The sequence below is a fragment of the Gopherus evgoodei genome, chromosome 3 (genome assembly GCF_007399415.2).
Source record: "Gopherus evgoodei ecotype Sinaloan lineage chromosome 3, rGopEvg1_v1.p, whole genome shotgun sequence".
NCBI classification, from domain to species: domain Eukaryota; kingdom Metazoa; phylum Chordata; order Testudines; family Testudinidae; genus Gopherus; species Gopherus evgoodei.
The window spans coordinates 34,054,814-34,078,935 of NC_044324.1; the positions used below are offsets into that span (position 1 = coordinate 34,054,814).

Below are 24,122 nucleotides of genomic sequence, written 5' to 3' on the forward strand. Positions count from 1 at the left end.
GACCTCCTAGGGCCACAAGGTTTGTCCTTGGCCTGCGAAGGCCACAAGATCACATGAGCCCAAGGCCAAGGAACAAAATCCCAGGCCTTTGACATCTGGGAACTGTTCATTCATTCTCTTTGCGATGAATAAACAGCTCCACCCCAGTACCTCAGTTAGGTACTAAGCAAATTCCTACTCAACTCACTGTGGCTTGAAAGTGTTATGAGGAAGACAAAAAACCCTCTGGATCTCTGCCAATTGGCTCATGGAGAAAAAATTCCTTCCTGGCCCCTGGGTCCTTAAACAGGTGATTGACTAGTCCTACATCATCCATTAGGCCAGGTTTCCATTCCTAGCTTGGGTAGGGTGGGCTTCTGGAACAGAGCCAAAAGAAGGACCACCTGGCCGCAGCACTGGACTAAACCCTGTGAGCTGAGGAATGCTCACCAATCAGCACCCTGGTCCCCCTGTTTGCCAATAGATGCCAGAGAAGTTACCTACTGTCCCTTGGTAAGTGTCACTGAAACTGTCCCCCTTCCACTGCTGGTCTCATCAAGTTCCCCCACTCTTTGGTGCAGGTGAGTGGTATTTATATTGATATAACTGTATCCATGCTGGGAAGGTTGCTCTGTTATAGTTACAGCTGGTCTACACTGAAAACTATCTGCAGAGTTATGTCTCTCAGGGTTGTGAAAAATCCATTCCCCTAGGTGGTGTAGCTATGCAGATCTAGCCTCTGGTGTAGATAGGAAGAATTTTTCTGTTGACCTAGCTACCGCCTCTCAGGAAGGTGGATTAGCTACAGTGATGGGAGAACCCCTGCTGTCACTGTAGTGAGTGTCCACATCAGAAATAGTTAATTTTTTTTGGCAAAGTCCAAATTTCTTGGTCAAGGTATAGCCAAGGTCCAGATTCCAGAGATAAAAAAACAAACCAACCAACAACAACAATGATGCTAATAAGTAAATAAAAATATTTTGGGGTCTGCTCAAAAGCATCTGGTAGTCCGGCTTTGACCCACAGTCTGCCTGTTGGCTACCCTGGGCTACGCTTAAGCACTACAGATGTGCTGCTGCAGCATTTTAAGCATAGACATATCCTAAGAATTTTATTGAAATCATTGCAAAGCTGGAAGTGTTGAGATTAAAGTAACTTTTTAAGTAACACACTTATACTTACTCGTTAGAGAGGTCTGTTAACCTATGCGCTCTCTCTACCACAATGCCTAGGTAAAATGGCAAGAGTCAGAAGTCAAGTGAGAAATTTCAAATAAGTTTTCTTGCATTTATGGATTTTCCTCCAGCTCTTAACACTGGTTTAAAATAAACTTTTGTATATAATCTTGCATGAAAGTCACATTATTGATTCACTGAAGGTTTCATGGGGATAAATATAAGCATTATAGTCAAATCAGTTCTTAGAACACTTATATATTTAGTGTAAGGTTAGTACAGCTACTTTACTCAGATATTATCACCATAAAATCAAGAGGTAATTGCCAGCTTAGAAGATGAAGGAACGGACTTCAAGTAGAGGCCAGCAAAGCATGAGTTGAAAATGAGCCAGTTCTAAAAGCAGGCTGTCAGCCTCCTAGGGGATGGTGCATATTTCAATATTCTTGTAACTACTTCAGCTGGCTGACAAACAGATTGGCTCCAGAGCTGGGAGCTGCTTGCCCAATTAGCTAACCCAAAGTAAATGTCCCATCAACCAAGTGTGTGGAAAAGAAAGGGCAATAAAGAAAGAGTTGTTGTGTGCTGAATGTCATAAATGAAATAGAAAGATACTGTATATAAATCTAGTAAGTGGGTGGGGCAGAAAGACAGAAATTTAATAGTTATGAATTTAGAAAGTAATTATTTTTAAAACAAACATGTGGTGAAAGGAAGGCTGATTGGTGACCCTGGAGGAAAAATGGGAAAACCTTTCACTTCTCGGTTGCCAATTTGAATCCAGCCCAGGATAGTAAATGGATGTTATTAATTCTATTTGTTGATTGTCTGGTGGTGTATGCTAGATGAATTTGGTGTTTGCAGTACAATACTCAGCAGACATCTGTTCACATTGTAAAAAAACAGAACAACTGGAAGCTTTTGATGGCAGTCTCAACAGAGATACCAAGATTTTAGGATATACTCCAAAGACCAATGTAGTTGATGAGAGCTTTTTCATCCACTCCAAAGGAACTTGAATCAGGGCCTAAATGGGCATGGATACTGAAATACCTTCTTACCTCAAAATTATCCATCTAGGTTAAGGGGAAAATGTATTGCTGGGACAGTGTAGAAAAGTTTACACTGCTCCTGACTAACATATACCTGCTCTGTGGATAAATAAAATACTTCAGTGACCAACACTGTCATTCACTAAGGGCTGTCTTGTGACCCCTTGTGCACTGCACCACCTCAACAGTAAGTTATTATTTGTCATTATTTCTGCTGAGGTAGAAATAATGAGATAGTGCTTAAGAACCTCATTGCCCTGTGCACTGTACAAACAACACTGGGACAGATACACTTCTGAGGTATAATTCCTCCCCCACTTCTTCCTTCCTCATGTCTGGGGGAAGAGGTGGAGTAATAATTTACTGCTAATATATGGCAGCAGTACAATTATTCCCTTCTCCCACATTAACTCAGCTACTCTAGCCAGTGGTTAAGAAAGGTAAAGCCAAAACCCACTTATTCTGCACTCACCAGCTCTAGGGGGCAACGGGAGCAGGAGAACTTGGCATGAAACAATTCTGCCCTGGGGAAAAATTAGATTTCAAAATAGTTTTTCCATCCTGAATTGGGATGAAAAGTCAAAATCTCAAATTGCGGTGAACCGAAAATCCAATAAAAAATTCAGTTGTGTGTGGAGGGGTCAGTTGAAACATTTTACTTCGAAATGTTCTCTTTTGATTTTGACATTTTGATTTTTATTGTGTTTACATGTTTTATTTTAAATTGACACATTTGTGAACAAAAAGGGTCTTGAGCAAAAAAAAAAGAACTTTCCATTTTGAAAATGTTGACATAGGACATTTCAACAATTTCAACGTTTTCTTTGTTTCCAAAATGGGAAATTCATTGAAACAAGTTATTTCCTGCAAAAAGTGTTGCTTTTACAAAAGATGCCTTTCCCCAAAGAAAAACATTGATTTGCAAAATTCCTACCATCAGCTCTACTGAGTAGGCACAAAGTCTTGCTTATTCCTACACAGCCAAAGTCAGGTAGTCGACATGAAGGTGCAGAGAATTTCTTCCTTTACCCTTCTTGTCCTCTGTGGATTCATTGTCTGAGTCACAACTGAGTCCAAGATAAATAAAATAAAACACAGTCCCATTCCTGAAATTTAGAAATGCCAGCCGGAAAGGAGACAGGTTTAGAATCACTAATACATCTTTCTGAAATGTATGGACCAGATTCACCTCTGCTGGTCAGGGAGGAGCAAATGTCACTTATCTCAGTCTCTGGAACCTGCTGCAGGGGATTCACCTCTGACACAGGCCAGGCAGTAAATTTCCAATTTCAGTGCTTCTGCCAATGGCAGCTTCAAATTCTGCTGAGAGCTCAATAGCAGTAATTCACTGACTCAGTGGAACCTATCTATTGCCCTCCTCAGCTGCTTTTGGGACTGTGTTGACTGCCTGCAGGTTTCAAATTCTACCCACATATTTTCCCCTTGAAGTTTCAAGTGGAGGTAGTGATGTTTTTCACTTCCTGTCCTCTTATGCTACAGGGTGCTGTTAATACTGCTTGTGCTTCCATCCCATACATGGCCACTGAGCAAAATCCAGCCCTTATTGTTTGTAACTGTACTGATGGGGGAAAAAGGGGTACTGGCCATGTGTGTGACCTTGTTTGTGCACCATGCGATGGCAAGGAGAAGTGGGAAGGTGGGGTGGGGAGGATGTTCAGAGGGACTTACCTTGCTGCCATTCCCCAAAAGGAGCAGCATGCACTCGCAGTAGCACAAATGTTGGAGAGCTGGGGTTTCGATCCCAGCCCTAGCCATGCAGACCATTCCGCCATGGGGCTGTGAATCTACGCCAAGTGCCCATTCCAACACTGCACACAGGAACTTCATCACTGATGTCTAAGAGCAGAATTTGGAGCAGAAAGCTATTAAAAATGCATATTATGTAAACACCTGAGCAAAAGAGGGCTACTTGAACACCTGCAATGATAAAAACCCTTACACAAAAATTCCTTTGTGACTGTCCTTGTAGCCTTTAACAGAACAAGAACATTTGTTTGCAGGCCAGCCATAGAAAGGAATGTTAAGGGCACCCAATCAAATTTCAGGCAGTGGTTAGAATCAGATGAGATCATTAAAAGGCTGTAAGTTTACAAATTCAAATTGCTGCTTTGAATAGCTTTGCCATCCAAAGTATTTTGATGGAAGGATGTGCAATGTTTATAGTTTTACATTTTCTTTATTGCCTTCAGCCACTCTCTCTTTCAATATATTAATTTTCAGCTCTTCTTTGCTCTTCATGCTTCTTTGCAGTGAGAGCACAAAGCAAACTATTCTGCTGTTCTCATCTAGAATTTGTTTTCCATCATAATTTCAAGACGTGCACTGAAGTGCCCACTTCAGATCTCACAGTTAATATAAGGCAAGGCAGTTGCCAAGGTACTTGTTGATTAAATGAAAATCAGACTTGATAACATATGAAATCTTCCTAGTGGATGTGTCTCATTTATGGAGATGAGCACAAAACTCATTTAGGGACCAAACTGCAAACAGAGTTGCCTATAGTTAGGTACCTTAGGTAGCTAAAGCAGATATGTAGGTAAACATTTGAATATTTGGGGCCAGATTCTGAGCAGGCATTAATCAGCACAGCTCCACTGACATCAATAGTTATGCTGATTTACACAGGGCAAGAATCTGGCTCCTAGATTTTCTGAAGTGCTAGGCAACCCCATGTTACACTGATGTCAAGGTTCACTGAAGCTTCTCAGCATGTCTGAACAGCAGGACACTTATTTAGGTGCCTTACACATAGTTAGACAAAGACAACCAAGTTTGAAAACTGAACTCTTATGCCCAGATCTTCAAGGATATTTAGACACTAACTTCCATTAAAGTCAATGGGAGTTAGTCATCTAAATGATTTTGCAGTTCTGCATTTTAATGGATAGAGTGTCAAACATGGGAGTGTGCGTGTGGGTGGAGAAGATATGTTATCTGTCTTACTAACAGACTGGATGTATCTTGGGTATCAACAATACAGGGATCGCGACCTTGCAGTGAGATATGCTAACTTGAGAGGCAACAATTCAGCAATTAATACACTTTTTGGACAATACTAATGCACCATTTCTGAATGTACCAGTTTCTGGAAGAAGACATTTATAAGATGATGGACTAATAGGAAGCTGGCCCCACAAATTCAGAGTCATCTCGGAAAAAGGAGGTGAAGGTAGGTGAGATTTGGCACATTATGCTCACCTGTGTTGTCCTTTATTTTCTAAGGTTTCTTTTTAAAATGCATGTGTATATTTTATGTAATAGAATGGGGTGCATATCTTGCTTTGTCTGAAACTGCTTCCTTTTCTAAACTTGCACCCTACCAAAAAGTAACAGGCACAGAGAAAGAAATAATTAATTTCAAACACACAAAGGAGAATCGTGCCGGGGATAATCTTTTGTTTATTGATTTAAATTCTTTTTATTGTATTTGGCAATTTTACACAATCTAGGCACTGAGAAAAGAAACCTCACATTTCCAAAACAAACAGAAATTATAGTTGCATGGTAACTAACCCACATACTAAGTCCTAGAAATATAAAATCCAGAGAGCTCAAAGGATCAGCGTGCTTCAAAATGATCTCTTCAGTGGGATGATAACTCTGCAGTGGGAAGTATAACTACTAGATCACACTAAGCCATCTTAGCAAACTTGGGGCCAAATTCTCTGCTGACATTGAAGTCAATGGAGTTATGGCAGCAGAGAATTTGCCCCCTGGTCTTCCTAAATCAGTATGTTATACTTTATCCCAGTGCTAAATGCTGAAGATCCAGAGTGTCATGATGGGAAGGGGCAGTACAGGGAAGCCAGCTGGGTCCCTCTGGATTTTCTGTTCTCCTCAAACCAGGGGAATGAATTAGCAGAAGATAATAGTGCTGAGTCATATTAACTTATGTTAGAATTGTCATTGCATCTTAAGGTGGGAATTACAAGGGTAGTAGCTGGCAGGGGTGACCCTGGCAACATGGTAATCCACTGGAGCCCCATTGTTAAAGATGTGCAGAGAAGTCCTGGGTCTAATATAAAGGCCTGGCCTGGGACCCTTGTATCGATGCCCGCACTATCCTGTGGATCCCAGAGATCTGCACAGTTTACGTTCCCCTTTGAACAAGGGGAGAAACAGGGATCAAAATGTAACTCTTAGTCACAATTCACTCCCTGATCTACTCTTGGGCAGAACAACTATGTAATGTCCTTGTTCAGAGCATGTGGCTACTCCACAGTCAAACCCTCAGACATCAGTAATTTCCTCAGTCAGCGTTAGAGCTTGGATTCAGGTGCTCCAAATGCAATTCACTGGATGATAGTGTTTCTCTGCTTTATCACTTCAACATGTCACAAAAACCTAGTGTTTGATCTAATGCCTACTTATGAAACCAAGTAAAGCACCTGGAATGACATGGGGCCTGAATTAAACTGTGTATCTAACTCAGTATGGGCTGCTTGCTCTTTATCTGTAACCATTTTAAGATTCCACATTACTATCTCCAGACACTATCAAACATCAGGTCCACATCATACTTGCCATAAATCTTTTAGAGCTGGGATCGAAGACAGGAATGGCATGTGTAATGTTAGCCAAGAGGATTTCCCCCCCTGCTTCCTAGCAGTGTCTTATACCTAGAGCAATGAGCTATAATGTCGTGATAGTGGACAGCTATATCTGAATGAATGGGGTCATTTTTTGTAAGTCTTGCCTTAGCTGCACCTCTTCTTTTGTATCTGCAATTATTTTCAATCAGTCTGTCCTAGGCTTACGGGACAGCACAAAAGAAGGTGGGAGTGCTGTTGGAGGAGCAGGTTTTTGTGGATTTTGTAGTTTGTAGTGTTTGTGTGTGAGTGTGTGTGTGTGCAGGCTGCTAGGGGCTGTGTGCTGGGAGTGAGGCTGAGCCCTGAGTTGGGGGCGGGGCTTACCTGATTAGGGGTCCTATATAAGCAGCCAGGCACTCAGGCAGCGGCACAGTCAGCTGCAGCGGCACAGGAGGCGGCGAACAGAGCGGCTAACAGGGGAGTTTCAGTGGGAGTTTCCAGGGGGAGGTTACAGGGGAGACCCAGGCAGAGGAACCAGGAAGGCAGACCAAAGAGGCAGGGGTCTGCAAGCAGCCCAACCCGTGTTGGTGGCCTGCAGAGTGGTGTGAGGCGTGGATTGCCAGGCACAGAGTTGGAGTGCTACAATGGAGGCGGAGGCAGCAGGTGCAGACACGCTGAGGATGACTGGATGCGGTAGCTGCGGCATGTACATGGTCCTAGAGGGAGCACCTGAAAGGAGTTTCATCTGCATGAAGTGCCGCCTGATAGAGCTGCTGGAGGAAAAGGTCAGAGGACTGGAGATGCAAGTGGAAACTCTGGCTGAGTTTAGAAGGGGATTTGAGCAGATGATGGAACACAGACATGACGAGGAGCAGGGGACAAGCTCAGACAAACAGATAGAAGCAGGACCAAAGGACTCTGAGGAGGGGCTGCTGGGTGAGGAAAGTGGACGATGGAAGCATGTGACTAGGAGAACCAGGCAGAGGAAAAGACGGGCCAGCGATGGAGAAATAGAACTCAGGAACAGGTTTGCTGAGTTAGGAAATCAAGATGGAGCACAGCAGGCTACTGAAGGACAAAGGGCGAGGAAGAAGAGGCGAGCAGCTAGTCCTGCAGAAAGAGGGGAGGAGTCGATGGAGGCGACACCAAGTGTGAGCCCTAGGAGGACTGTAAGGGCGAATACAAATCAAGAGGAAATGCAAGCACCTGCTGTGGGGGATAGACCGCAGAATCGCACAGTCGCCAGGAAAAGGCAAGTTTACGTGATTGGAGACTCTTTACTGAGAAGAGTGGATAGGCCTGTAACTAGACCTGATCGGGAGAACAGAAGGGTGTGCTGTCTGCCAGGGGCTAAGATACAGGATGTGGACCAGAGGCTGAATACGATCTTAGCAGGAGCGGGAAAGAATCCGTTGATTATCCTTCATGTGGGAACGAATGATACGGCTAGTTACTCGCTGGACTGTATCAAGGAGGACTATGCCAGACTGGGGAAGAGGCTCAAAGACATCGAGGCTCAGGTGATCTTCAGTGGGATTCTGCCGGTTCCTAGAGCGGGGCGACGAAGGAGTGACAAGATTATGGCGATCAACAGATGGCTTAGGGAGTGGTGTTATAAGACGGGCTTTGGGATGTACGGTCACTGGGAAGCGTTTACGGATAGACGACTGTTCGCTCAGGATGGACTTCATCTAAGCAAGGAGGGAAATAGAATTCTAGGATGGAGGCTCGCCGACCTCATCAAGAGAGCTTTAAACTAGGAAGTTGGGGGAGATGGTTGGGAGATGTTCAGGAGATCTCCACGCCGGAATGTAACCTGGAGAGGAAAGTAAACAAAGTGAGAGGGGATACCCTTGTGGTCCCAAGATTTGATCCAAGGAGGAATAGTGGAGAAACCAGAGTAACGGGTGATGCTGGTGGTAAAAGGTCGCTGCACGACGGAGGAAAGAATGTCACTGATGCCAAACGCCGAAAATTAAAAGGTCTGTACACTAATGCGAGGAGTCTAGGTAACAAGATGGAGGAACTGGAGTTACTGGTGCAGGAAGTAAAACCGGATATTATAGGGATAACTGAAACCTGGTGGAATAGCACTCATGACTGGAGCACGGGCATTGAAGGCTATGTGCTGTTTAGGAAAGACAGAAAGAAAGGCAAAGGTGGTGGAGTAGCCTTGTACATCAATGATGACATTAACTGTAGCGAAATAAGAAGCGATGGAATGGATAAGACAGAGTCTGTCTGGGCGAAAATCACATTGGGTAAAAAAGCAACTAGAGCTTCCCCTGAGATAGTGCTTGGCGTGTGCTACAGACCGCCGGGATCTGATTGGGATATGGATAGAGACCTCTTTAATGTCTTTAATGAAGTAAACACAAAGGGGAAATGTGTGATTATGGGGGACTTCAACTTCCCGGATATAGACTGGAGGACGAGTACTTGCAAGAATAATAGGGGTCAGATTTTTCTGGATGTGATAGCGGATGGATTTCTTCATCAAGTAGTTGAAGTACCTACGAGAGGAGATGCCATTTTAGATTTGGTGTTGGTGAGCAGTGAGGACCTCGTAGAAGAAATGGTGGTGGGGGATAACCTTGGTTCGAGTGATCATGAGCTGATTCAGTTCAAACTAGATGGAAGGGTAAACAAATGTAGATCTGGGATTAGGGTTTTTGACTTCTCGAGGGCTAATTTTAAAGAGTTAAGGAAATTAGTTAGGGAAGTGGATTGGACGGAGGAATTAGTGGATTTGGATGCGGAGGAGGCCTGGAATTACTTTAAGTCACAGCTGCGGAGACTGTGGGAAGCCTGCATCCCGAGAAAGGGGAAAAAAAACATGGGCAGGAGTCGTAGGCCAAACTGGATGAGCAAACAACTCAGAGAGGGGATTAGACAAAAGCAGACAGCTTACAGAGAGTGGAAGAAAGGCAGGATCAGTAAGGAAAGCTACCTTGGTGAGGTCAGAACATGTAGGGATAAAGTGAGGAAGGCTAAAAGCCGCATTGAACTGGACCTTGCAAAGGGAATCAAAACCAATAGTAAAAGGTTCTACAGCCACATAAATAAGAAGAAAACAAAGAAAGAAGAAGTGGGGCCGCTATACACAGAGGATGGAATGGAGATTAAGGATAACCTAGGCATGGCCCAACATCTAAACAAGTACTTTGCTTCAGTTTTTAATAAGACTAGTGAACCTTGGGATGATGGAGGGATGATAAACGGGAATGTGGATATGGAAATGGATATTACCGCAACTGAGGTAGAGGCCGTACTTGAACAGCTCGATGGGACGAAGTCGGAGGGCCCGGACAATCTCCATCCGAGGATATTAAAGGAACTGGCGCGTGAAATTGCGAGCCCGTTAGCGGAAATTTTTAAGCAATCGGTAAACTCGGGGGTTGTGCCGTATGATTGGAGGATTGCTAATGTAGTTCCTATTTTTAAGAAAGGGAATAAAAGTGATCCGGGTAATTATAGGCCTGTTAGCTTGACGTCTGTAGTATGCAAGGTCTTGGAAAAAATCTTAAGGGAGAAAGTAGTCAAGGACATAGAAGTCAATGGCAATTGGGACGAATTGCAACACGGATTTAGTAAAGGTAGATCGTGCCAAACCAATCTGATCTCCTTCTTTGAGAAGGTGACGGATTACTTAGATAAAGGAAATGCGGTAGATATAATTTACCTAGATTTTAGTAAGGCGTTCGACACGGTTCCGCACGGGGAACTGTTAGTCAAATTGGAAAAGATGGGAATGAATACGAAAGTTGTAAGTTGGATAAGGAACTGGTTAAAGGGGAGACTCCAGAGGGTCGTATTGAAGGGTGAACTGTCAGGCTGGAAGGAGGTCACTAGTGGAGTCCCTCAAGGATCGGTTTTGGGACCGATCTTATTTAACCTTTTTATTACTGACCTTGGCACAAAGAGCGGGAATGTGCTAATTAAGTTTGCGGATGACACGAAGCTGGGAGGTATTGCTAATACGGAGAAGGACAGGGATACTATTCAGGAAGATCTGAACCACCTTATAAACTGGAGTAATAGAAATAGGATGAAATACAATAGTGAAAAGTGCAAGGTTATGCATTTAGGAATTAATAATAAGAATTTTGGATATACGTTGGGGGAGCATCAGTTGGAAGCGACGGAGGAGGAGAAGGACCTTGGGGTGCTGGTTGATAGCAGGATGACTATGAGTCGCCAATGTGATACGGCTGTTAAAAAAGCAAATGCGATTTTGGGATGCATCAGGCGGGGTATTTCCTGCAAGGATAAGGAGGTGTTAGTACCGTTATACAAGGCGTTGGTGAGACCCCATCTGGAATACTGTGTGCAGTTCTGGTGTCCCATGTTCAAGAAGGATGAATTCAAACTGGAACAGGTTCAGAGACGGGCTACGAGGATGATCCGAGGAATGGAAAAACTGCCTTATGAAAGGAGACTCAAAGAGCTTGGCTTGTTTAGCCTGGCCAAAGAAGGCTGCGGGGGGATATGCTTACTCTATATAAATATATCAGGGGGGTTAACGTTAGGGAGGGAGAGGAATTATTTAAGTTTAGTACTAATGTAGGCACGAGGACGAATGGGTATAAACTGGATATTAGGAAGTTTAGACTTGAAATTAGACGAAGGTTTCTAACCATTAGGGGAGTGAAGTTCTGGAACAGCCTTCCGAGGGAAGTAGTGGGGGCAGAAGACTTTCCTGGCTTTAAGACAAAGCTTGATAAGTATATGGAGGGGATGTTATGATAGGATTGTAATTTGGGCAATTGATCTTGGATTACCACCAGATAGGTCTGCTCAATGATCTGCGGGGAGTTGTTGGATGGCATGGGAACTGAGTTACTGCAGAGAATTCCTTCTTGGGTGCTGGCTGGTGAGTCTTGCCCACATGCTCAGGGTTTAGCTGATCGCCATATTTGGGGTCGGGAAGGAATTTTCCTCCAGGGCAAATTGGCAGTGGCCCTGGAGGTTTTTCGCCTTCCCCTGCAGCATGGGGCACGGGTCACTTGCTGGTGGTTTCTCTGCAGCTTGAGGTCTTCAAACCAATTTTGAAGATTTCAATAACTCTATCCTGGGATAGGGGTTGTTATAAAATTGGATGGGTGGGGTTCTGTGGCCTGCCTTGTGCAGGAGGTCAGACTAGATGATCAGATTGGTCCCTTCTGACCTATGAGTCTATGAGTCTATGAGTCTATAAGGTACAAAGTCTGGAGTGAGCCAAGTAGGTGAAGACAGTGTAATACAGAAATCCTAAGTGGACTGTAACAAGCAGAAGGGGCTGTAGGGGATGGATGGGAAGGGGTATGGGGCAGGAGTTATGGAGAATGTTGAAAGTGAAGAGTAGAGAACTGAATGGGATATGGAAAAACAAGGGGAACCCGTGAAAGGGGGGAAGGGATAGGAAGATTATTTCTGCAGCTATATTTTGAATTCCGTGCAGGGAACGGGGAGAGGGAAATCTGGGAAAGGGGAGGTTGCATTAGTCTACATGGGAAATTATCACAGCAAGGATGTTCTTCTTGGCAGGGGGGATGATGAGAAAAGGACTAATTTTGTAAATATTGTAGAGAAAGCAGCAGCAGGGTTTGGCAAGGCAATGGAAAAGTGGAATCAAAGGTGACAACAAGTTTGTGAGCCTGAGAGGACAAAGAAATTGACTCAGTCTCCAAAATTCCAAATTCTGGTTATCCAGCTGTCAGTCCTGCCCCTTTAATTAATTAATTGATTAATGACAATAAAGCACTTAATCTTTGCATTTACACATCATGCCTCCCACTAATAAGCATTGTCTGAAGGCCCTCATCATAAGGTTCCGTCCTATACAAATTCATGCTGGCTCCCAAACGTATTACTTTGCAAATAGGAAATGACAATGTTGGCTCTGTGCCCTGGTATTGTAGCAGCATTACCATATGTTAGTATCATGCTAAACATAGTAAGTAGGAGACACAACATTATAATTACTGAGGACATCTGTCAGCAGCATAGGCTATATCTGGGATTAGTGTTTATAATGCTACAAAGACCTATAGGGGAGAGATAAAGGAAGGAAAGTCCCTTTGCATTGGTTGGGATTTTCAGGCTCTGGGCCAGATTTCACCTGGTTTGAATTGGTGCAGCTTGATAGACGTTCATGAGGCTATGCCAGTTCAAATCAGCTGAGGATCTGGCTCAATGTTTAGAAGTAAAGCCATGCTTAAGAATCACACAACCACTGCCAGCAGAGGAGTCTGTTTCACCTGAGCATAGAGCTGGGTCAGGATAAACTAATTTTTCAGTTTGGTGGCTGAGCTGATAAAACAAAACAAAACAAAGTCATTTCAGGTTTAAATGTTTTGTTTCACTATGGCTGTTTTTTAAAACCATTTTTTAAGTTAAATCGAGCTAAAATTCTAAATGAAACATTGTTTCAAAACTGAAAGTCTAAACGTTAAGACTTTTAAACTTCTTTCCCTCATTATTTTGATTGAAATGTATTTATCAAATTCAACCCCAAATTTGTGAACAGTTTCAGTTGACCTGAAACTGCATTGTCACCCAGATCTACCTGTGAATAAGCTACAGGCATCATTCAAGAAGTGGCAGCGCAAGTTGCTTCCTATGCCATCCAACAAATATGCCTTCCCCTATGTACTAGATAGATCTATATCTAGGGAAAGCAAGGTTAATCCCACTCAATAAACATTTTTCTCATGAATGTCACATAAAAAAAAAGCTTTTCACGCATGTACACAACAAATAATAGAACATAATATCTTCACACTTAACTTAGGTTTCCATTTGGGAGTGGGAGGGAGATGAGATCATACACAACTCTAGATTTTCCGGCCCTGTTTTGAAAGAAAAGATTCCTTTGAATGCTAAACCTCTAGCTTTTTATTTAATCAAGAATCACAGTGAAATGCCATGGAATTGACATCAGATAGGTCCTTTTGTAAACAATATGGGAGTCCTTCAGTATGCTCCCATATTAAGAATTTCAGGGAAGCAGAATGGCACATAAAATTGCCATCAATCCAAGCAAATTAGCAAATTAGGTTAGCACCACTAGGGATGAGAAAATGGTTTCTGAAGAAATAAGACCTGATCCAAATCTCCAGCTGGAAGTGAACCAGCAGAAACATTTATTTATTACAAAGGCCATTTCCTTTGTATGGTTCTGTCCCCCCATGTCTGTTTTAGCTGAGCCAGGAGAATTGAGAAGTATGAAAATTAGGGATGGGCAAACTGAATCTTAAAGTTGCTGACTAGCACAAATACCAAGTGCTATTCAGTCAGCTGGATATTGCCTGCATCTCATTTGAGTGATAGAGATTGAAGCTGCTGAATATTCATTTGCTGCATCATACTGCTTCAGCAGCAGATTTTGCTGTGTCTGGCTTGTTGTGCTCTAGAGTCCATGCTTCTGACCATATGTGGGAGCACAAATAATTGTCCTCAGCCTAGTTTTCACACTGAATAAGTCATTTGTCATAAACAGATAGTTAAGGGTTAATGTCTCTTTTACCTGTAAAGGGTTAAGAAGCTCAGCAAACCTGGCTGACACCTGACCAGAGGACCAATGGAGGGACAAAATATTTTCAAATCTTGGTGGAGGGAAGTCTTTGTTTGTGCTCTTTGTTTTGGGGGTTGTTCACTCTTGGGACTAAGAGGGACCAGACGTCAATCCAGGTTCTCCAAATCTTTCTGAATCAGACTCTCATGTTTCAAAATTGTAAGAAACAGCCAGGCAAGGCAGATTAGTTTTATTTTTGTTCTCTCAACTTGTAAATGTCTCTTTTTTGCTAAGAGGGTTTTACCTCTGCTTGCTGTAACTTTGAATCTAAGGCTAGACGGGGTTCCTCTGGGCTATAGGAATCTGATTACCCTGTGAAGTATTTTCCATCCTGATTTTACAGAGATGATTTTTACCTTTCTTTCTTTAATTAAAAGCTTTCTTTTTAAGAACCTGATTGATTTTTCCTTATTTGAAGATCCAAGGGGATTGGATCTGGACTCACCAGGGACTGGTGGGGGGAAAGGAAGGGGATGGTTAATTTCTCCTTGTTTTAAGATCCAAGGGGTTTGGATCTGTCTTCACCAGGGAATTGGTGAAGCCTTTCAAGGCTGCTCAGGGAGAGGCAGGTTTTTTTGGGGAGGGACAAGAAGTGATCCAGACACTGAAATTTCTGGATGGTGGCAGAGTTACCCGATCTAAGCTAGTAATTAAGCTTAGAAGTGTCCATGCAGGTCCCCACATTTGTACCCTAAAGTTCAGAGTGGGGAAGAAACCTTGATATCATTGATTTTCATTTTTGTTTCAAACAGCAAAATGGCCCACCCACGGCCTGATCTTGCAAACACTGGGTAGCTTTACTTGCAGGAGTAGCCCCATTCCTGAGTAGTTGACTTCAGTACGACTACTCATGTGTGGAACCCTGCACCCATGAGCAAGAATTTGCAGGATCAGATCCCAAAGGGGACTAATATGGGACACATCCTCTGTCTGGTGGGGATTTCACCTTGAGAGCACTAAGAAAGCACTTGGATTCAGAAAGCTACCTTATTTAATTCTAGAAGTAACCAATATGTAAATGCAGAATGAAGAAATCACTGCTTGGCTGATTGCATCTCTGTAGAGAACTTTGGTCAAGTTGTAAATATCCCATGAATATAAAGAACCTACCACTGTGGTGATGGAACTTTAACTTGAATAACAGTGCCATGGGAGGAGCGTTTTAGTAGACAGGGCTCATAAGAAAATCAGGCTTAGCAAGAACTAAGGCCTAGATTTAGATGCCTAAACCTCAGACTTATTTATTATTTAAATTATAAGGGAGGTCCTCCTCTTCCTTCTCCCATTACCCGTTATGCTTTCTTGAAAAAAACACCTTGAGCGCCTAACTTCCTAGCTGTGAATTAGTACCAGGGTAGGAGAGGTTTTAGCTAATGTACTGTGATTTGTGAATCGCAGTCTAAGGTGCCTATCTCTTCCTAGCCATTGTACAGGGAGCCTCAGTGACTAACTCACGCATTATGGATCGCAGTGTTGTTCCTGTGGTTTGCTAGGCAGCTAAAAGTGAGATATTGTGGTGCTTAGCATCACAGTGCAAAAGTACCTTTGTGAATCTACATCTGAGTGCCTCCTGTGTCAATCTTGTCTAGCTTACTAACAAGTTCACTACAAAAATGGAGAGCCCCAGTTTCCCATGCTTAACTGTATTTGAGTGCTCTGTGGACTATTGGGGTAGTGTAAGTGTAATAGGTCTCTGGATATTAATTACTGGACCCATATAGCTTGTCTTTGTTTGCAACATTAGAGCCTTTAAATGCATACATGCAGCATATTTAATTTTTTAACTAGCTAATGCCTGTTCTTTAAGGAGAGTCTCGCCATATGCAAACCAGTTACATAAACGGGAGCTTGTTACATCTGGTCACCTCGTCAGAGCATTCACGTAATCTGCAATTCTTCAAATCTCACTACATTTTTATTAATGGAACAGGGTTGCTCCTGTTAAACATTCTTTCCAAAATATTTCCTTGCAGGGTTAGGATCTGAATAACTCAGTGTTGAGTTATGACTCTTGAGCAAGTTTATTCGCCTGTCTGATTTTTGATAAGATAAATATTGTAGCTACCATAAATACTGTAATTATCCCATTGCACTTGATTTTGAGGCTTGTCCTATGGGGGTTATACAGGAGATGAAGGGGCAGGAGTCAACTCTCAGGAAAAACTGCTTCATGGGCACTCTGAAAGTCCTAGGACAGAGGCCTCTGCTTCCTCATTCCTACAGTGGGAAGAGCACATGAACATTAGAGCTGAACATATTATTTTTGCCAAAACATTTAATCACCCTGCAACTCTTTCAATTGGTCCTAACAGCATAATATTGTTTCCCTTATCCCTTTTGATCCAAGCAACTGGCCAATATTTGGTATCACTGAAGGCTGTCGAGAAACTGATGATAGAGTCAGGTATTTCTTTGATGCAATACTGTTTATTTACAATGAAGGCACCGATACCTCAGGGCTGGTGCAAGGATGTTTCGCACCCTAGGCGAAACTTCCACCTTGCGCCCCCCTGAGCCCTGTGGCAGCTCTCCACCCCACCCTTCCACCCTGAGGTGCCTCCCCTCCCCCACGGCAGCTCCCCCGGGCCCGAGGAGCTGTGCAGCAGTTCCCCGCCCCAGATCACCTCTGCTCTGCCTCCTCCCCGAGCACGCCATCACCGTTCCACTTCTCCCACCTACCAGGCTTGTGGCGCCAAACAGCTGATTGGAGCTGCAAGCCTGGGAGGGAGAGAAGCAGAGCGGGGCGGCATGCTCAGGGGAGGAGGTGGAGCAGAGGTGAGCTGGGATGGGGAGTGGTTCCCCTGTGTGCCGCACCACCCCTTACTTGCTGCAGACGGCCCTCCCCACACCCCACTGCCCCAGGTCCCTCCGCCTAAATGCAGATGATGACTGGGACGGCCGAAGATCAGGCTGCTACAGTCACTGCTGAAGGACTCGAAATGCCACCCCCCTAAATGCCAGTATCCTAGGCAACCACCTAGGTTGTCTAATGGGTTGCACCGGCCCTGGAAGTCCTGTTTCTCTGAATTCCCTAAACAGAGTAAGCATTCAAACAGCAGGAGACAGTTTCTTTGCACATAGTTCCAGGACTCTTTTCAGCCAGTACTCTATGCGAAAGCTCTCTTGCTCAGCATTTTCTCAGAGGCAAATGCTCCTGGGGCTTCCCTTGATGCTTTCACTGTGTGCTTCAGTAGTGTTTTTATTCGTTCTGTTTCACAGACTCACAGCTCCATCAAACAATACAAAGCCCCCTATATTTGCAGGCAGATCCCAGAAAAATCCTGCAGACTGCATGGTCAACTCCTACTCCAGCCATGCATGTGACCTGTGATTTGGGAGGTGGCTTCTGTTGTGTCAGCTAACTATTTTATAAAGTAGCTTAATTGTCTTTTTTTACATTTATCTGGAAAGAAGAGCAGCTGATATGCACAGCAATTTTAATGAGGTTTAACCCAATTCCCAACAAAATTAAGGAAATGTTCATAAAAACATGTCTTAGTGGTATTTATAGATGTATCTTTTTTAAAATATCAAGGGCCCAATCCCCCTGTTGCTTACACTTGTGTAAATCAGGAGTAACTCCACTGAAATCAACAGCTACATTGGTGTAAAACTGGTGTAAGTGAATACAGAATCTGGTCCAATTGATTCCTTTATTTGTGATTAATTATACCATTTGTGACTAGGCCTTTCAAACAAACAGCAGAATCAGGGCATCTTCCAATAGTGCATTAAGGGAAGAATCTAACATCCATCATGTCTTTGTTCTCTAATCCTTTCCCTAGGGGGAGAAGTGTATGCAGGGGAATGTTTTGTTTTGGAATTAAAAAATAAATATATATGTACACACACACACACACTGCTGTGTGTTTTTGTTAGGGAAGGCATGATCAAAGCAAAGTCCCTGGCACTTGGAGTGGAAGGTGTGGTGAGGTTTGTGATACTCTTTCATTTCTGTTGGCGTTCGTTCCATAGTTCAGTGCCTGCCCACACAGGAAGTTGTCTTCTGCACAGCTGAGCTTTACTGATGGAGTATGAGTATCTTTAAAGGTCACAGCTACTTTTGACCCACAGATAAGTGAAATTCTTAATGCCATTCTCCAATTTTTGCTTTTCTTCTTGTGATGCTATTAGACGGGTTTTGCCTTTACTTCCTTTCAGACTATATGAAGTCATTTTTAACTTTCCATTTTCTGCCTGTAAGTTTAATTGAAACCCCTTGATGTAACATCAGTGCAAATTTCGGAATTTAATATTATGCTGCATCGTTACAGGGTTAGTTCAAAGCAGCCAATGTACAATACTATTATTTGCTACCTCAAAAACAGGGACGATGTGCTCAGGAGGCACCACTCTGTGTTTTACGGATGTTGTAAACTAACCTTTCAAAGGTATTAGGCATTGAGAAGAAATGAAAGCAATTTTACATGGCAGGGGAGGAAACACCACAGAAAACAGGATATGTGAGAAAACGTAGCATAAAGTAAAATAGAACATGCTAAATGTGAAACACAGAGCAACTATAGAAAAATTCATAAGAAAGCAACGTATAATTACAAGGTATAGAACTTTCACAATAGAAATGTTTTGACTGGTTAAAATGTCTGCCTCATTTATTACTATGATTAATATTTCAAAGTGCCATAGAACAGTGCTATTATTCAGCACAGACTGAAGACTACAACCATTAGAACAGTACCTACAATACTAACTGGGGCAGAACATAAACTGCTGGAGAATTGGGCCCAGGGTCTGATTTTAAAGAACACTTGCATAGCTATAAACGTTCTTAATTTTTATAGCAATACATTGAGTTCAAGCTAGATCTTTAATTATTGCAACATTTTTCTTAAAAGCCTGTGTTGTAATTCTGCAATTAGCATCTGCTTTGAATACAGGACTTTTGTTCTCTTTTCTTCTACAATTAGATACATGCAAGCAGTATGATTGAGCCGGGCTCTGCAAATGATTTTTAATATTTACTGCCCTACGTGCCAGCCTCATCTGCAGTGTCCCACGAGTTGCTATATTAACCACCTCAAGCGTGAGCTTAGGAACAAACAGCTTTGAAGTACAAAATGGAGATGTCCAAACATCTCTCTTTAATATCTCTCTCCCAAATCTTTAATTTTTCACGAAGAAATACAAAGTCTACACGAAACGCAACATGTTACTCGGCAACTTTATCCTAATTATCATGCTGGGAGAAACCTGAGTTTCTTTCCTGCCAGCTGTACCTGAAAGCTTAAAGACACATACTTTTGAATGTATTTTGTTTCTCTTAGGAAGATGGTTGTTATCCAGAGACAGTATTGTACACTTATACAGTCTCTTTTTCTGGAGGATCTCAAAGCACTTTACTACCTTAGGCCTGGTCTACACTACAAGTTTAGGTCAAATTTAGCAGTGCTAAATCAAATTAACCCTGCACCCATCCACACAATGAAGCCATTTTTGTTGACATAAAGGGCTCTTAAAATCGATTTCTGTAATCCTCCCTGGCAAGGGGAGCAGAACTGAAATCGACATTGCCGGTGCGAATTACGGTTAGTGTGGATGCAATTCGACGGTATTGGCCTCTGGGAGCTATCCCACAGTGCACCATTGTGACAGCTCTGGACAGCAATCTGAACTTGGATGCGCTGGCCAGGTAGACAGGAAAAGCTACCGAATTTCTTAATTTCATTTCCTGTTTGCCCAGCGTGGTGAGCTGATCAGCACAGGTAACCACGGAGAGCTGATAAGCACAGGTGACTATGCAGTCCCAGAATCAAAAAAGAACTCCAGCATGGACCAAACGGGAGGTACTGGATCTCATCGCTGGATGGGGAGATGATTCCATGCTATCAGAACTCCGTGCCAAAAGACAAAATGCTAAAACATTTGAAAAAATCTCCAGGGCCATGATGGACAGGGGCCACAACAGGGACTCAACATGGTGCTGTGTGAAACTTAAGGAGCTGAGACAAGCGTACCAGAAAACCAGAGAATTAAAGGGATGCTCCGGGACAGAGCCTCAGACGTGCCGCTTTTACACTGAGCTGCAGGCAATTCTAGGGGGGGGCCGCCACCACTATGCCACCCCTGTCCATGGACTCTATGATGGGGTACTCTCAATCGCCATGCCTGAGGATTTTGCAGAAGGGGAAGATGATGATGATGAGGAGGAGGACTGGGAGCTTGCAGAGAGCACACAGCACACTGTTCTCCCGGACAGCCAGGATCTTTTTTCACTCTGACTGAAATACCCTCCCAACGCTCCCAAGGCGGTATCCCGGACCATGAAGCTGTAGAAGGGACCTCTGGTGAGTGTACCTTTGTAAATATAAAACATGGTTTAAAAACAAGCATTTTTTAATGATTAATTTGCCCCGAGGACTTGGGATGCATTAGTGGCCAGTACAGCTACTGGAAAAGTCTGTTAACGTCTCTGGGGATGGAGCGGAAATCCTCCAGGGACCTCTCCACGAAGCTATCCTGCAGGTACTCCAAAAGCCTTTGCAGAAGGTTTCTGGGGAGAGCAGCCTTATTCTGTCTCTATAGTAGGACACTTTACCCACACCATGCTAGTAGCAAGTAATCTGGTATCATTGCATGATAAAGCCTGGCAGCATATGGTCTCAGTGTTTGTTGGCATTCAAGCAATTTCCGTTCTTCATCTCAATGTGTTATCCTCAGGAGAGTGATATCGTTCATGGTAACCTGGTTGAAATATGGGAATTTAATTAAGGGGACATTCATAGGTGGCCGTTCCTACCCGGCTGTTTGCCTGTGGCTGAAAGGAAATCCTTCCCTGCAGTTAGCCAAGTGGTGGGAGGGACTGGGCATTGATGCTGAGCTGTTCGAGTTTGGCTAGTAGGGATCTTCCCCAATACCAGCCATGTGGTACAGTGAGGGGAGGGGTAAAGTGATCACCACAGAGAAAAGGATGGGGGGGATTAGTTTGGTTTCTGCTGCTGCACGTTAACACAAAAACCGCAGCCCTAAATGGACAACTCAACTGACTTTGCTTGGTATGGGAAAGGAGGGTGCTGCTGTTATGAAGGTTGCAGAAGCCGAAAGACTGTGGCTTACCATGGCCACCTGAAAGCCGAATTCTGTTGCCCGATATGTTTGATCTCCATCACCAAAGCTGCAGGCACTCAATATAAGATGCAAAAAATGATCTTGTACCAAAATCATATGTGTTATGTAATGTCAATAGTGTTGTTCACCATGAAAGTGTATACCCATTGTTCTGTACAATGCATCTTTTAAAATATTTCTCTCCCTTTTTTTCCTCCTGAAGCTGCAAATGTTTCAAGCCTCCCTTCTCCATCCCAAAGGCTATCTCAGATAAGGTGGTGAAAAAAACACACACGTGATGAAATGTTTTCTGAGCTCATGCAAGCGTCCCGTACTGAAAGAACTCAGCAGAAAGGGTGGAGGGACACAATAGCAAAGGACAGGAAAGCGGCCAGTGAATGTGAGGAGAGGTGGCGACAGGAAGATCAGAGGAGGCAGGATGCAATGCTGGGGCTAGTGCAGGAACAAACGGACATGAGCTGATGTCTCATGGAGGTTTAGGAACGTCAGCTGGAAAGACTGCCGCTGCAGCCCCTGTTTAACCACCCTCCCTCCTCCCCAAGTTCCATAGCCGCCTCCTCACCCAGACGCCCAAGAACGCAGGGGAGGAGGAGGCTCTGGGCACTCAACCACTCCACTTCAGTGGATAGAAGGCTGTCATTCAACAAGTTTTGAAGTGGCCTTTTCCTTCCCTCCTCCCCTCCTCCCACACCCCACCCAGGCTATCTTGTCAGTTATCTCCTTATTTTTATAATCAAGTAATAAAGAATACACGTTTTTTAAACGATAGTGACTTTATTTCCTTTGCAAGCAAGCTGTGATCTAGGGGGGAGGGTGGGTGGCTTACAGGGAATGAGTCAACCAAGGGCGAGGGTTTTCATCAAGGAGAAACAAACAGAACTGTCACACCGTAACCTGACCAGTCATGAAACTGGTTTTCAAAGCTTCTCTGATGTGCTATGGCATCTGCTCAGGCAATCCAGGGAAAAGGGCACAAAATGCTTATCTGCCGTTGCTTTCATGGAGGGAGGGTTGACTGATGACATTTACTCATAACCACCCAAAATAAATTTTTGGACCCATCAACACAGAATTTCAGTGGGCAGTGGGGACTGCGCGAAGTGTGGGATAGCTACCCACAGTGCACTGCTCGGAATGTTGACGCTTGCCACAGTACTATGGATGCACACAGCTGAATTAATGTGCTTAGTGTGGATGCATGCACTCAACTTTATACAATCTGTTCCCAAAAATTGATTTCTGTAAAATCAGAATAATTTCGTAGTATAGACATACCCTTAGACTCTGACCTTGCTATTGGATCTTCAGGGGAGGTTGGAGAGTCTTGCACCTGCCTTGGAGCCCCATTGACTTCAAGGGACTCTCACCCCTTGGGCAAAAATGATTGTGAGATCAGGGGTATTATACACAAATGATACCAAGAAACAATCACTTTGCCCACCACTAAAACTCTGCCACCTCTGGAGTGGAAAGACAGGAGCTATTTAAAAATGCACAAGAACACTACATAAAAGTTTAGGTCAGAATATTAAGAAAAACATATTTTACTCAATAGAAATTGGACACTGAGTTGAGGTAAGCAGAATATCACTACTGAAATGAAAACTTGGCAATGCATATCACTGGGGTGTCTAGGAGGAAGAGTGGAAAAGAATTTAGTTAGTGTAACGCCAAACTTTATTAACATCATATTCAGTGACTTCACCATATAAATATATATCTGAGGACTTGCTGCTTATAAAAGTGAAAGGAATTTGCCCTCATTGCAAATTCTCAGCAGACTCACAGATACATACTGCACATATGTTTTGGGAAGTCCCAATAATATAAGTATTTTGATTTAGATCTTGTGAACAGGATTGTGAAATAGAACATTCCCATTGATCCTAAGATCTAAGGTCCATATCCTTGCAGGGCAATGCCTAAGATAAATACAAGGTGCTCAGCTGGTGTAGACTGACATAATTCCAACAACTTCAATGGAGCTGCATCGATTTATGTCAGCCGAGCATCTAGCCCAAGATGAGAATTAAAGATAATTCCTCTCCAATAGAAATCCATTGTATCCTTTCTGGATGTAATTAGATATTGGATATCAAACCCACAACTATTTAGATAAAGCCTTATATTCATCTAAAGAAAATGAAACCTAAGTAACACAAATGTGGTAGAACTTAATTGATGATCATGGACTAAAACCATCATAAGTTTCCATACTAAAAACCCCTACAGTCATTGATGTGTAACTTCTCTAGCTCTTTTTTCAAAGTCTGAATACTAAAAGTTAGCCCTGCATAAAATATTCAACATCTGGATGTATTAATATTTTTTGTGACAGGCATTGAAATGTCTATTTGATCCTTATTGACACCTTCTATCCTCAGTCTTACTGGGAGGTATGGAACATCCTCTTCTCTCAGTTTAATGTCTGTATCATAAACATTTCAAAAGACTAAACTGAAAAAAAATCATATGGATGAAAAATAGTTTAAACCCAGTTTTAAGAAGAATTGAGAATTTTTACTATGTATACTTGGTTACATGACTTCAATAAAAAAAATCAGATTATGAATCTAAATTGTGAAGACTTTCAGATTGCAACTTTTTCCGTAAAAAACATATCCTTCATCACATTATTAAGCATATTGGGACATTTTTTCCCTGGACTCCTGCAAAAATTGGAATGATTGTCTTTGACTTCATAGTGGAAAATATTGTAGTTTAG

General features: G+C 43.0%; 1 long non-coding RNA gene across 1 annotated transcript; it reads left to right on the forward strand.

The window, feature by feature from the left end:
• The first annotated feature begins 463 nt into the window (after window positions 1-463).
• LOC115649506 lies at window positions 464-21,334 on the forward strand. Its single transcript, XR_003999837.1, has 3 exons — window positions 464-474; window positions 3,854-3,868; window positions 21,239-21,334. It is a non-coding gene; the product is annotated as an uncharacterized LOC115649506 (long non-coding RNA).
• The last annotated feature ends 2,788 nt before the right edge of the window (window positions 21,335-24,122 follow it).